Below are 13,392 nucleotides of genomic sequence, written 5' to 3' on the forward strand. Positions count from 1 at the left end.
TGTGAAAAACTTTGAATAGTAACAAAAAATTTGTGCCTGATAACATTGAGGAGATATGTATATCAAAGGTAGTTTCATTGATTGATTGATTGTGATACTGAGGATGAAATCCAGGGATCTTCTACCTCTGGGCTACACTCCCAGACCTGTTTTATACTTTATTTGGAAACAGGGTTTCGCTAAGTTGCTGACAGCCTCACTAGGTAACTGAGGCTGGCTTTGAACCTGTGCGATCCTCCTGTCTCAGCCTCCCAAGCACGGGGATTACAAGTGTGCACCACCACACCCAGCTTATATCAAAGGTAATTTTAGAAATAACAAGAGTTATGTCAGGCATGGTGGCGCATGCTTGTAATCCCCACACTTGGGGTGTGAGACAGGAGGATCACACAGGTTGGAAGCCCGACTCTGATGGCTTAAAGAGACTCTGTTTCCAAGTTAAGAATATAAAATAGGTCTGGGAGTGTAGCCCGGAGGTAGAAGGCTCTGGGTTCCATCCGCAGTACCACCAAAAAAATAAATAATAACATGAGTTATGAAACTGAGTAAGATGCAAAGTTGATATATCGAGTTATGAAAGAATGTTTTCCTACTCTCAAAAGAGTAGAAAAATTTTGAGAATATAAATATAAGCACAACTGTGATCATAGAATATCAGAGCGGATCTGGGTGGTTATGGTATTTGGGAAAATATGTTTATATTCAGTGGTGGTCAACATATGTGTTGAAAGAAAATCTTATTTTCAAAGTAAGTAGATATTAGAAACTTTGAGCAATAATTCAATTTTTAGGGTAAAATGAAGAAAAACCATCAGGCTTTGGAGAACAGAGAAACAATTTGGTTCCTAAGATATATTTCATAAGCAAATGAAAGCAAGGAAATGAAGATGGAAAAGTCAATTACTGCCAGGGGACAGTCAATAAAAGCAGGAAATAGGAACACATACACAGAGTTTAAAACCAGTTTGGTGGTTTTCAGATTGTGAACATATTTCAACTGAGTAAAACTGAAAACTAAAAATCTGAGGATTGCTGGGCATGGTGGTGCACACTTATAATTCCAGCATTTGGGAGGCTGAGGCAGGAGGACTTCCATTCAAGGATAGTCTCAGCTACTGAGTGAGGCCCTTTGCAACTCAGTGAGACCCTGTTTCAAAATAAAGAATAAAAAAAATAGGGGTGGGGGTCTAGCTTGGAGGTAAAATGCCCCTGAGTTCCATCCCCAGTACCATAACAACGACAAAAACAACAACAACAACAACAACAACAACAACAACAACAACAATAACAATAATATATCTAATAACAAAAATAATTATTATCGTTATTATTTGAGGATTACTTTTTATCCTATTAGAATTTTAAACTGAAATTGCTCCTAGGTATAAAATCTAATAAAAGTCTGCATCTTCTAAAATAATCACAGTATAAATATTTACAGTTAGAAAGTTAGCATAGAGAGCTATCTGAGGGCAATTAGCTTACTATGAAAACAGGTAGCAATGCGGAAAACTATGAATCATGTAAGTAGCCTACACCAAAAGGATGATATTCCTTGTGACAGGTTATTAGAAGTGTATTTAAATAATGTGTTCAGGGAAACACAATAAATGCATTGAATAATTTATATTTTTAAATTGAATTGAAAGTAAGTTAGTTTGCTATCTTAATATGCAGAAATAATATAAGGCACTGAGATTGTTTTTAATACTGGGGATTGAATTGAACAACATACTACCTCTAATCTACAACCCAGCCTTCATATTTTTATATTTTTGAAAAAGTGTTTTGCTAAAATTACTGAGGGTCTCCCTATGTGCTGAGGCTGACCTTAATCCCGAGGTCTTTTGGTCTCAGGCTCCTAAATACTGCGATTACAGGTAGTGGCACCATGCCAGACTGAGGCACTGGGTTTCTTACTGGAAAAAAATATTATTTGCTGGGTGTAATTTTCAGTTACAACCTACATAGTAGTATATATCAAAATATTATTTATAATCTACACAGTTGATTTTGTTTAACATAGAATGAAAGACGACAATAGAATAGCATTAGCCAAAGGTAAGCATTCTTCCTTGAAGTAATGCCAGCTGCTGAAATATCAAAACTGTTCACAAAAATATTCCTATAATTTTCCTGATAGATGTAAATAGAAAAATGTTTAGAGGTCCTCATTTTCTTTTTCATATAACTTATACACATGAGCGAAGACATATAAGTGTGTGTGTGTATTTTTATTTAAAGCTATATAACCTTTGTATATATTTATATTATGTGTGTATAGTATTATTTGTGGTAAGGATAAACATTATATCATCACAACAATATAAATTTTAGTAAAGCAATCATAAAATCTAAACTTTTAGAATGCTATTTTCAGTATGCCTTTATAGTGAATTATTTGTTAAGACGATAGATTCACTGAATTAAAAAAGATTGTAATAAAAATATAGCTAATTTTAATGATATACGAAAAGTCAGAGTAAACTGTATCTTCTCTTTCTGTCAATAAAAATAAATTACTGGGGACATTTACCTGTTATGCATATTTCTATATAGTGAAAATAAATACACTTGAAAATGTGTGCATGTCCGTTTTGTATTTGAGGAAGAGTACAAAAATAAACTCAATGAAAATGCTCGCAGCATGTGTTGTCCACAGTAGACAATGACAACAACCAAAAATTTCTTAAATATTACAGGTTCTTAAGAGATTTACTTTGCCTGTATTATTCTCATTTATTAGCATATACTAGGTTTCCTTCTCCTATTATTTGTACCTTTTGTTTGATCCTGCATATTGTCCATTTCCATACTACATTTGGGGTAATTTATTTAAGTTTCTCCTTTTTAAACATTTTCTCTTCATATATCCTTATTTATCTTAAGAACTCATTCAGAGTTATTGAGTTTAGAAAATTTTTAAAGTTTGATTTACAAAATTTATATTTGATTGTGATATTTTAAATATCTTGTGTGCCTATTTTATGATATTTGTCTGAAACTTCTAATATCTATCAGATTTGGTAATATATTCACACTAGTTTATGGCAACTAATATTCTTACATGATTTAAATAATTTGAGTCTTTACTCTTGTGTGTGTGTGTGTGTGTGTGTGTGTGTGTGTGTGTGTGGTCCTGCGTTTTGAAACCAGAAACAGTTCATCTCTAAAATATACCAGCAGCCCTGCTTGTTTGTCTGTGTGTAACAGTATATCACTGAGTTAGCTGTCCTGATCTCTAATCTACCATTTTCTGCTTTAGCCTCCCAAGTATTGACATTACAGGCATGCACCACTGTGGCCAGCTGATATTTTATTCTATATGCAGGATATACACTTTTTTCTCACATAAATTATTTTCCTGTGGACTTACCAGTTAAAGTTATCCAACATTTTGATTCCTGCTTCATATGGTAGCAAACAGATGTTGAGGCTAACTTTAAAGGAAATAGTGAAGACTTTTAAGTAAGATTCTGGTTTCAAAAAATCACATAGAAATTGTGATCATATGCATACTTCTCACAATTCTTTGTTGTTTCATGGATGCTTGGAAATGTTTGTCAATGTACATCATGAACGTAAGAGAATTTTCCTCTTCCCTCTTCCCAACCGCTCATGTCCCCTTATTTACTCATCTATAGTATCTCCTTTTTCATCTAGAGTTCCTCCTTTGACCCATTTTCTCCCTAGTTTTTGCATATTAGGGAAAGCATCCAATTTCTTATTTTTTGTGACTAATCTAACATAGCATAATGGTCTTCAGTACCATCCATTTACCTGTAAATGATATAATAGTGTTTTTCTTTATGCCTGAGTAAACTTCCACTGTGTACATATCCCATACTTTGGTAGTCATTCACCTGTTGATGGACATCTTGGCTGGTTCCATAGTATGGCAATTGTGAATTATGCAGCTATGACCATAGATATACATACATTTGTTTGGTAGTTTCTTTTGGGTAGATACCCAGAAGTGGTATTGTTAGGTCATATGGCAATTTCATTCCCATTCTTCTAAGGAGCCTCCATACAGTTTTCCAAAGAAGCTGCACTAATTTGCAGTCTCACCAATAATGTATTCAAGTTCCCACTTCTCTACAACCTTGCCAGCATTTGTTGTTGTTTGTGTTTCAAATGATTGCCATTCTAGTTGGATTTAGATGAAATCTCAGGGTAGTTTTGATTTGCATCTCTCTGATTGCTGATAATGTTCAGCATATTTTCATCTATTTATTAGCCATTTTAATTTCTTCTTTTGTGGTGTCTAATTCTTTAGCCCATTTTTGACTGGGTTATTTTTGTTCTTTTCTCTATTTTTTCTTGTTTATTGGTTCTTTTATATGTAAATTGCAAGAAATTAAATCCACCTTAGATAACATTATGATTTTTCTTGTTTTACTTAGACTTTTATTTACTGTGTTGTGCTTAGATATTCTTCATTGAGTTAAATGGTCTGGAAAGTATTAAAATCAGACCAAATGCTAATAACCCTGCTCAGAGAGAACAAATAATGTTACCCTTTGTTCAGATCAAATATAAAATAAATTTACACAGGGTCTTGAAGAAAATCCCACTGGTAAGGTCAGGCTGAAATGTCTGCTTTTTGTCTCACTAATATTTATTATTTATAAAAAATACATTCTGTACATATCTTGTCTAATTATATTTTCTTCCCAGAAATTACTAATATTTGGAAGCTATTTTTTAGGTTTCAAAATGGAAATAGTAAAAACTCTCCTAAATTTATAAGAAAATTGATGTAAATTATGTAGTTTTATAATTTTTAATGTATTGGTATAATTATAATAGGAGTTTAATCTAAGTGAAATATAGAAAAATGAGAAAACTTCAGGTTGCACATTTCTTTTATTTGAAAATTCTATTAGAAAGTGTTTTTAATTCCTTTAAAATGGGTGTTAACTTATTAAATATCCAATCTGAAGTTTTGATCACTGGTTCTTGTTTTTATATTTGTTGAAGAATAATGCACTCTTCATATTTTAATAGCTTTGGAATTATTAAGGGAAATCTGGTTTGAAAGATCATTATTATCAGAAATGAGCACTTACTAATTTTCCAGTTAACAAGGTAAGCTATCACTTATATATCCTGTTATATTCTAATGTCAAATGCATGCCAATATAAAATGCTATAAATAAATGTATCAAATTTACCAAAATAATATTTTAATAAATTGTGTAACATAAGTCTAAAAAACTTCTTTGTTGTTGTTCTTGTTAAAAAGAGTGATTCTGACTTGGCACATGCCTGTAATCCCAGTACCTGAGAGACTTAGATAGGAGGGTCAAAGATTCAAGGAAAACTTCAGCTATATAGGAAGACTCTCAACACCTTGTGATGCCCTATTTCCAAACAAATAAAATAAAATAAAATAAAATAAAATAAAATAAAAATGAAAAGGGCTGGAGGTATAGCTCAGAGGTAGAATGCCTCCTGATCCAATCCCCAGTACCTCCCCCACTAAAAAAAAAGAGGGTCATTATGAAGGTTATCCTTTAAAAACAGCCCCCGTTAGTCCTATATCCATGAACATTTAACAAATGGCTTACAAAATAGTAACATATAAATAAAAGTCCCTCTGGATGTGGTAGTGCATGGTTGTAAGCCCAGTATTTGGAAGGCTTGGGCAGGAGGATTGAAGATTCAAGGACAGCTTCAGGAAGTAGTGAGACTCAGTCCCCTAGAGAGACTCTTTCAAAAACAAAAATAAAGCCAGGCTGGTGGCCCAAGCTTGTAATCCCCGCCCTTGGGAGGCGGAGACAGGAGGATTACCCAAGTTCAGAGCCAGTCTTGCTGGTTTAAGAGACCCTGTTTCCAAATTAAAAAAGTATAAAAATAGGTCTGGGAGTGTAGGCCGGAGGTAGAAGGGTTTCCAGGAACCCCAGTACTACCAAAAAATTAATAATAAATAAATAAATAAATAAGTCTGGGGGTATAGCTTGGAGGTAGAATGTCCCTGGACAACAAACAAAAATCCTCAATATATGATGTTTGCTGACTCTGGTCTTGAGTGTTACACATGACATCACCAACCAGTTTGGAAGAAATATGTACTGTCAGCTCTCAAGATCTCATATGCATTGTCAGCTCTCAAGATCTCATATGCATTTTTGTCTTTTAACTTAATAAGCAGCACAGTCTACTTTCTATCACTGTAATAAATATTTGATATAAAAAAATTTTGAGAAGTAAAGATCTATTTTGGCTCATAGCTTCAGAGGTTTTAGTCCATGGTTGGCTGGTACTGTTGCTTTGAGCCTGTGGTAGCCTGGTCCATACTGGGAGTGAGTGGCAGAGTAAGCTTACTCACCTCCTGGCACCAATGAAGCCAAGAGACAGAGACGGGGTCTGGGATGCCAGTATCTCTTCAAGGGCGTGCCTCCCAAGAAGCTAGCTCTACTACTATGCCAAATCCTAACGGTTGCACCATCTCCCATTAGCACCACAGGCTTTAATCATACATTTAACACCCCAGACTTTGAGAAATACTTGTTGAAACTATACTATGCAAGTGTTCCTTGTGAATTCATTTTAATAATACATGCAATTTCACTGAGTTGAACTAAATAGCTTGCTACAGATCTAGAACTCCTTGGCTACACAAATTAATCTACACTTTTCTGTAAATAAAAGAATTTTTAAGGCCATTTTACAATTATATTTACATAGTTAATGAGATTTTAAATGAGTTTCATTGCCAATAATCTCTAGAGAAATAATATTTTAACGTGTCACTTTGAATAAAGCTATTCCAGACACAGTTATACACTGCATTCTCCAGTAATTATGTTTTAAAATTAATATTAATAATTAATTATAGTTTTGTAATTTATATCAGCTGTAAACACATGCTACAAGGCATTAGAGATTTAGTGATTAGATGATTGATTACATTGATTTCATTAGAGACCAGTGATTGTATGTCATTTTTTCTATTTTAATAGTATCTAAATCTCCATCTATTCTAGGGATCTAATTATAGAAAAATCACTGTATTCCCTTTGATTCCCTAAAGATTTTATTGTAACTTAGATAGTCAAATTAGATCAGATAAATAATTCCAGATTCCTACTTTTAATATAATACTATGTTTCCTTAAAAAGTATTTTTGATACCCAAATTGTATCTATTTTAGGACTGCAGAAGCTGCTGTAAGTATGAAAGGTAACAAAGGAGATATATATATATATATATATATATATATATATATATATATATATATATATATATGAATTTATAAGACTTGTTGGAGCTGTAGGGAAAAGTCAGGGTCTTCACTGCTGAAGTCTTCATTTTAAATGAATGAAGGAGATGATTCTCAAAAGCCAGGAAGTTGCTGTAATTTTTAATACCATTTTATTTGAAAGTATATTTTCAGAAAAGTTGGGAGAAAGTGCGTAAAAATAACAGAGATCCTTCACCCATTTTCCACAAACTGAGTTTTGTCTATAATCATTGAACAATTGTCAGAACAATGAAATTAACATTGATAAAATACTGTTAACTATTCTCCAGATTTTATTGAAATGTCACCAATTTTCTCATTAGTGTTTTTTTTTTTCTGATCAAAAATGTAATCCAGGATTCTACATCACACTGATACTGTCATGCCTCCTCAGTCTTCCTTTACTGTCTAGGTATCCTCAGAGCTTTTTCTTTGTCTCCGAGACAATGCCAGTATGAGGAGAATAGGTAAATGGAACCTTAATTTGTGGCTTCCTGATATATACTTTGTACATCTTGCACTGTTGTTGAGACTAGAACAGAGCCAGTACTATAATGGTCTCAGTACCAGCAGTTATTTAATGCATGTTGATTTGATGTGTTTACTGCCAAAGTTAACTGCCTGCTACAATTTTAAAGTACATATCATAAGTATCCATTAACTGCTTTAGTTTGTACTAGTATAATAACTGATTCTCAGAAGATCATTAGAAAGCTGTTGTTAATTTCATGTATGCCTACAATTAGAGAATATATAACTCCAAATATAAATATCATTTTTTGCATTGAAAAAATGACATATTTCTCTCACTGAAATTCTAACAGAAAATCATGCAGTTAAGACAAAATTTGGAGAAATGAAGCTCCTACATTTCCTATGTGATATAAAAACCATTCATATTAAGAAGTGGTAGTATATATATGACAACTGTCAGATCAAACAATCCTTGCTTATAAGCTTACCCTGTCTCTCGGGATTGTCTCCTTGTGTGTGTGGTATGAGGATTGTCAACAATGTTCTACCATTAATCTACAGCCTCAGCCCCATTTTATTTTTTATTCCAGTAACATTATTACATATCATAATAGTATAATGTAATGATACATTTTATTTTATTTTAATGTGCTATTATTGGTGTATTATAGTTTAATATCATATTGTAAGTCATGTTGACAATAATATACATGCACACAGCACGAGGTGAGCTCCTCCCCCACCTCCCCATTTTCCCCTTCCCAATATAGAATACTGAGATTGATATTGGTGTTTTCATATTAAAATAGAAAAAAATCTGAATTAACTCTTATAAGACTATGCAAAAACTTAAACTGTGTTATGAAGATTGTGTCCTGAAAAGAAGCATCAATGAGATTTAGGTTTTGGGGAGATGGTACTGAGTACTGAATTCAATGATGTTCTACCTCCAAGCTACACCCCCATGCCTTTCTATTTTTTATTTTGAAACAGAGTCTTACTAGGTTGCTAAGAGTTTTGGTAAGTTACTGAGGCTATTCTTGAACCTGAGACCCTTCTAGCTCAGCCTTCCAAGTACTGGGATTACAGGCATGCACCACCATGCCCAGTGAAAATTAGATATTAGTAAGTTCTAATTGCATGAAAGTTAGTATTATCAATTAGATGATTTACAGAATATTGTGCGTTTGTTTAGTTACTCTGGAACACTGAATTAAAAATTCTTTTTATATTAAATAAATCCAATAATCACAGGTTTGAATCTGTGCAAGGTTAATATTTTTATTGAGGATTATCTTCTTAACAGAACTTTGGTAATTATTTTCTGAATGTGTCTCTTTTAAAATTGAGTTGTTGCCAGTGTGGTAATATTAAGAGATGGGATCTTTATAACTTGATTTAACCATGAGGACATCTCCCTTGTGTTGGGACCAAGACCTTTTAAAGGAGGTTTCCCACACGTATAGGTAGCTTGCCCTGCCACTCTCCACCACTTGCACGTATAGTGCTCCTTCCATCCAGAGGGCAAAGTACTCACCAGATGACCCAACCCACTGGCAGATTCATTTTGGATTTTCTGGCCTTCAAAACTGTAAGAAACAAACTTCCATTTTGTATGAATCCCCACTTTTGTATATTCTGTTATTACAGTAAAAATTGAATTAAGACACTATTTTAATACATATATATATAGAAAATATGTATTATATATACTATAGTTGCTGTATTTATCATTCAATTATTTTTCAATTTTAAAATATGGAAACATTCTGTAGACAATTTTCATTTCCAAGAAAATCAGTTCAGCTAATGTTTGTTTCAGAAAAATCTTTATTTTTAACATATTATTATGACAGTTTTACATCTGCAGTGGAATTCTCAAACTAAAACTTAACAAGCACCTCAGCTAAGGTCCTGATTTTGAAAATGAATGTGAATTTTTGTGTTTCTTCCTCAGTGGTGCAGAGTATGTTTGGGCTACTCTTTGACCAAAGGCAAGTAAGGATATTTTACCTTCAAAGTCCATAGTTTTGCAGGAAACTTAGAATCTGCAGACACAGAAAGAGTTCTTAAAGAACACACCCAGAAAGAAAAATATTAATAAAGACTACTGACTCTTCTGTCACATTTCTCATTTACAAAATCAGAATCCACGTACAAAAGAAGTTTGATTAAAGGCTGTTCAGTCTCCTTCTACAAAGGTCAGGGTCAGGCCCTAAAACTGTTACTCCATCCACACCTCAGAGGGGCTGCTCTGACCAAATGCTGCTGCTTGGAAGAAGCAGCAAGAGACTTCTGCCCTGTGTGTTGGTGCTCCTAGCCTTTTCTCCCAAATCTACATCTCAGACAACATGCCTGATTTACTAATCACACACTCAGATGCAGAGTAGCGTGGCAAGGGTTTTTCTCTCTCTCTTTTTTTTTTAATCAATTTCTTGTTTTAGATAGTAAAACCTCAATCACACAGAGGGTATTTTAAAAGAGGTTGAATGGTTCCAGATTACCCACATCTCCTGCAGCCACGAACCACAACCCACAGGTAGCTGCAACTTGCTATTGGTGGGGGCAGAAGGTCGAGAGGGCAGCAGGTGTCCCTTGGAGAAGGCAGCCAATTTGGAGGTGATTACAAGAGAACTTCAAAGGTACAGACAGTTTTTCTTTCACATAGCAAGTTCCCCAAAGAAATGCTGGCATTTAACATGAAAAAAATGAACAAAAAAGATGAACCACCATGCACAGTGGTCTGACATTTCAAAGTGTGCAGAAGGCTTCAGGTAATTGTGAGTTTCTCCGAGGTATGATAGAATACAAACATTGGAGTTATTAAATGTTTCAATGTGTTGACTCTAAGGCCTCAGGAGTAAAAGAAGTGACTAATATTTTATTATTTAGGAATTTAAATAATTTGTTTTAGTATTAAATCTAGTATTAAATGGCTTTTTTCCTTATACTCATAATATTAATCAAAATTAATATAAATATGACACCTATTAATATTCTCTCATAGGTCAAATTTATCATTTATAATTACTATCCTAAGGATAGTATGCTCCTTGACGGATATTTTCTACATCTCCTGTTTTCCTGTGATCGCAGCTTTTTTTAAAGCTCTCTTTATCTTACTTCTTGAGCCTATTGCTAAGAATCTTTTCTTTATTCAGAAGTGAAAATCTATTCTCATTCTCACTTTAAGGTGGGGGACCTTTATGACCTCCATTACCAGCCTCCAATTTCTGATCGTGCAGTTCCACTCTCTCTTGATTCATAGTTCACTACATCAAACAAGAAGATGGTTCCTTTGTGTTTATTAATCATGAGATTACTCTGGCTCATGTTTCCCCAGCTTGTTTACATGCAGGGCCATTCAGATATCTGTCTTAGATTGTAATGTTTTATTGAAGAAAGTGCCAATCTGACCTTGTACAGAATTAAGCCAAGTCAGATACCTAATTTTTCAGGCAATTAGAGTTACTGGCATATTGTTCTCAACCAGACTCTTACAGGCATTCATATACTAAGAATTCTGGAGCTTGAATGGTTTCATAACGAAAATTCAGTTTTTGAATAGGTAGTTTTTGTCTTTGATGTGTAACTAATGTGTCTGAAAGGCACCGCTAAAAGGGATCTCTAAACAATTCCAAATGCTTGATTTTTCTTAGCAGAGAAATAGTGGTATGTTCAAAATTTTCAAGGAGCTGTTACATTATTTGGAGCGAGAGTAGTTCTAAGGTGCCTGACTTAGGTAATGCTAAAACTAAAACAAAAGGCTATTTTTGAATCACATGCAAAAGAATAAAATGAATTGCCTCAACCCTTAAAATTGCAATGCAGTAATAAAATAAAATTTTTAAATGGTATGTCTTTTTGAATGGCCATTATATCTGAAGCACTCAAGACGTCCTGAAAGTACTCAATATTTAGCTTGCCAGCAAAGATCTTTCCTACCAGGACAGCTGTTCATCTTTTTTCACTCTTCCTTTTGTTTTGTCCTGATTCTCTTCTCCTCTTTAACATTTATTATCTTTAATTCCTTGACATTACTCAGACCTCTTTCTATGGATTAATCTGGAAACATAAACATTTTTGTTATATTCTTCCCCATGTCTCATCTAACAGCAAAAGAAAACCAAATTTAAAAAATGGAAGGGGGATTATAACACACACACACACACACACACACACACACACACACACGGAACAGAATTGTTTAATTATAAACTACCAACAATTAAATTTAATTTAATTTTTGGTGTTTATAATTCATATCATATTAGACATATTTATAGATTTTTTTATAGTTGTTATTTTGTGTGTGCACACATCTCTGTGTGTGTGTGTGTGTGTGTGTGTGTGTGTGTGTGTGTGTGTGTGTATTACTTGGGATTAAAACCAGGGACATTCTACCTCTGAGCTACATCCCCAGCCCTATTTTATTTTGTATTTTTTTAAATGAATTCTCACTACGTGTTGAGGCGGGTCACAAACCTGCAGTCTTCCTGTCTCAGCCTACCAAGTTCTGGGATTACATGTACCACCACTCCAGGCTTGTTAGTTGCTTTTTATTTCATACCATTAATCCTCAAAATGTCATATCACTAGTTTTTTCTTTTTCTTTTTTTGGTAGTGGGAATTGAACCCAAGAACACTCTACCTATGAGCTATATCCCTACTTTAAATTTTAATAGAGCCCCCTATTTTAAATTTTTTATCTTGAAACTAGGTCTCACTAAATTATGGAGGCTGGCGTTAAACCTACTATCCTCCTCTTTCAGCTTCCCAAATACCGGGATTAAGGACATGTGTCACCATACCCAATAGCATATCACTTTTTTAATGAAATATCAGAGACTGAATGCTTATATATAATATTTTATAAGTATTTATGTTGCTTATTATTGATTCTTACTTTCATTTTGCATATTTCCATCAACATTAAATACAAGTTTTAAGAACTTAGAAAATATTTGAATGTCATAATTTTAGGAAATATTTACTTAACCTAAATTCGATTTATTCAGAATAATTTATGTGAATACATTTTTTAAAAACTAGTATTTTTTAACTTTTCAGTATCACTTGCTATATTGAGAAGGGTATTTAAAATGTTGAATAATTTCCTTTGACATCACAGAGATTGGATATGATGTTTGTTAAGGTAGGTAAATTGGAAGAAACAATGAGATAAAACAGTTAATAGTAATTTCCTACTCTTAATATAAATTTATCATTTTTAGCTACACATAAAATTATAGATGCCCTCAGGCAAGAGTTCTAAAACCTGCCTGATCTTCAAAACTGGATTATAATTTTTTGTGGTTGGAGTAGGAATTACTTCTCTATACCATCCACCGTAGCTTGAATCCAAGATTCCCCTTATAAGCTCCTCAGTAATATTTACTTAGATGTGTAACATTGTCCATCTTGCTCCCATAGAGCTGGTCTCCTTCTCTGCTCCCTTCTCTGACTTTCCAGATGCAATGAAAGCCTCTTTCTGTTTGAGCACCCTGCTGCAGACAGTCTTTCTAGGCACTGGCTCTGATTTCTGCTCCTCAATCATACATTTTTTCTTTCACTCTCCTGAGTCTTTAGTTTGATCCCATTCTTGATCTCTCAGTGCCTCTTCGATGAGTACTTCTGACCATTCATTGCTTTCTAGTCTACATGTGCCT

Source organism: Muscardinus avellanarius (genome assembly GCF_963383645.1).
Source record: "Muscardinus avellanarius genome assembly, chromosome: 2".
Taxonomy (NCBI): Eukaryota; Metazoa; Chordata; class Mammalia; order Rodentia; family Gliridae; genus Muscardinus; species Muscardinus avellanarius.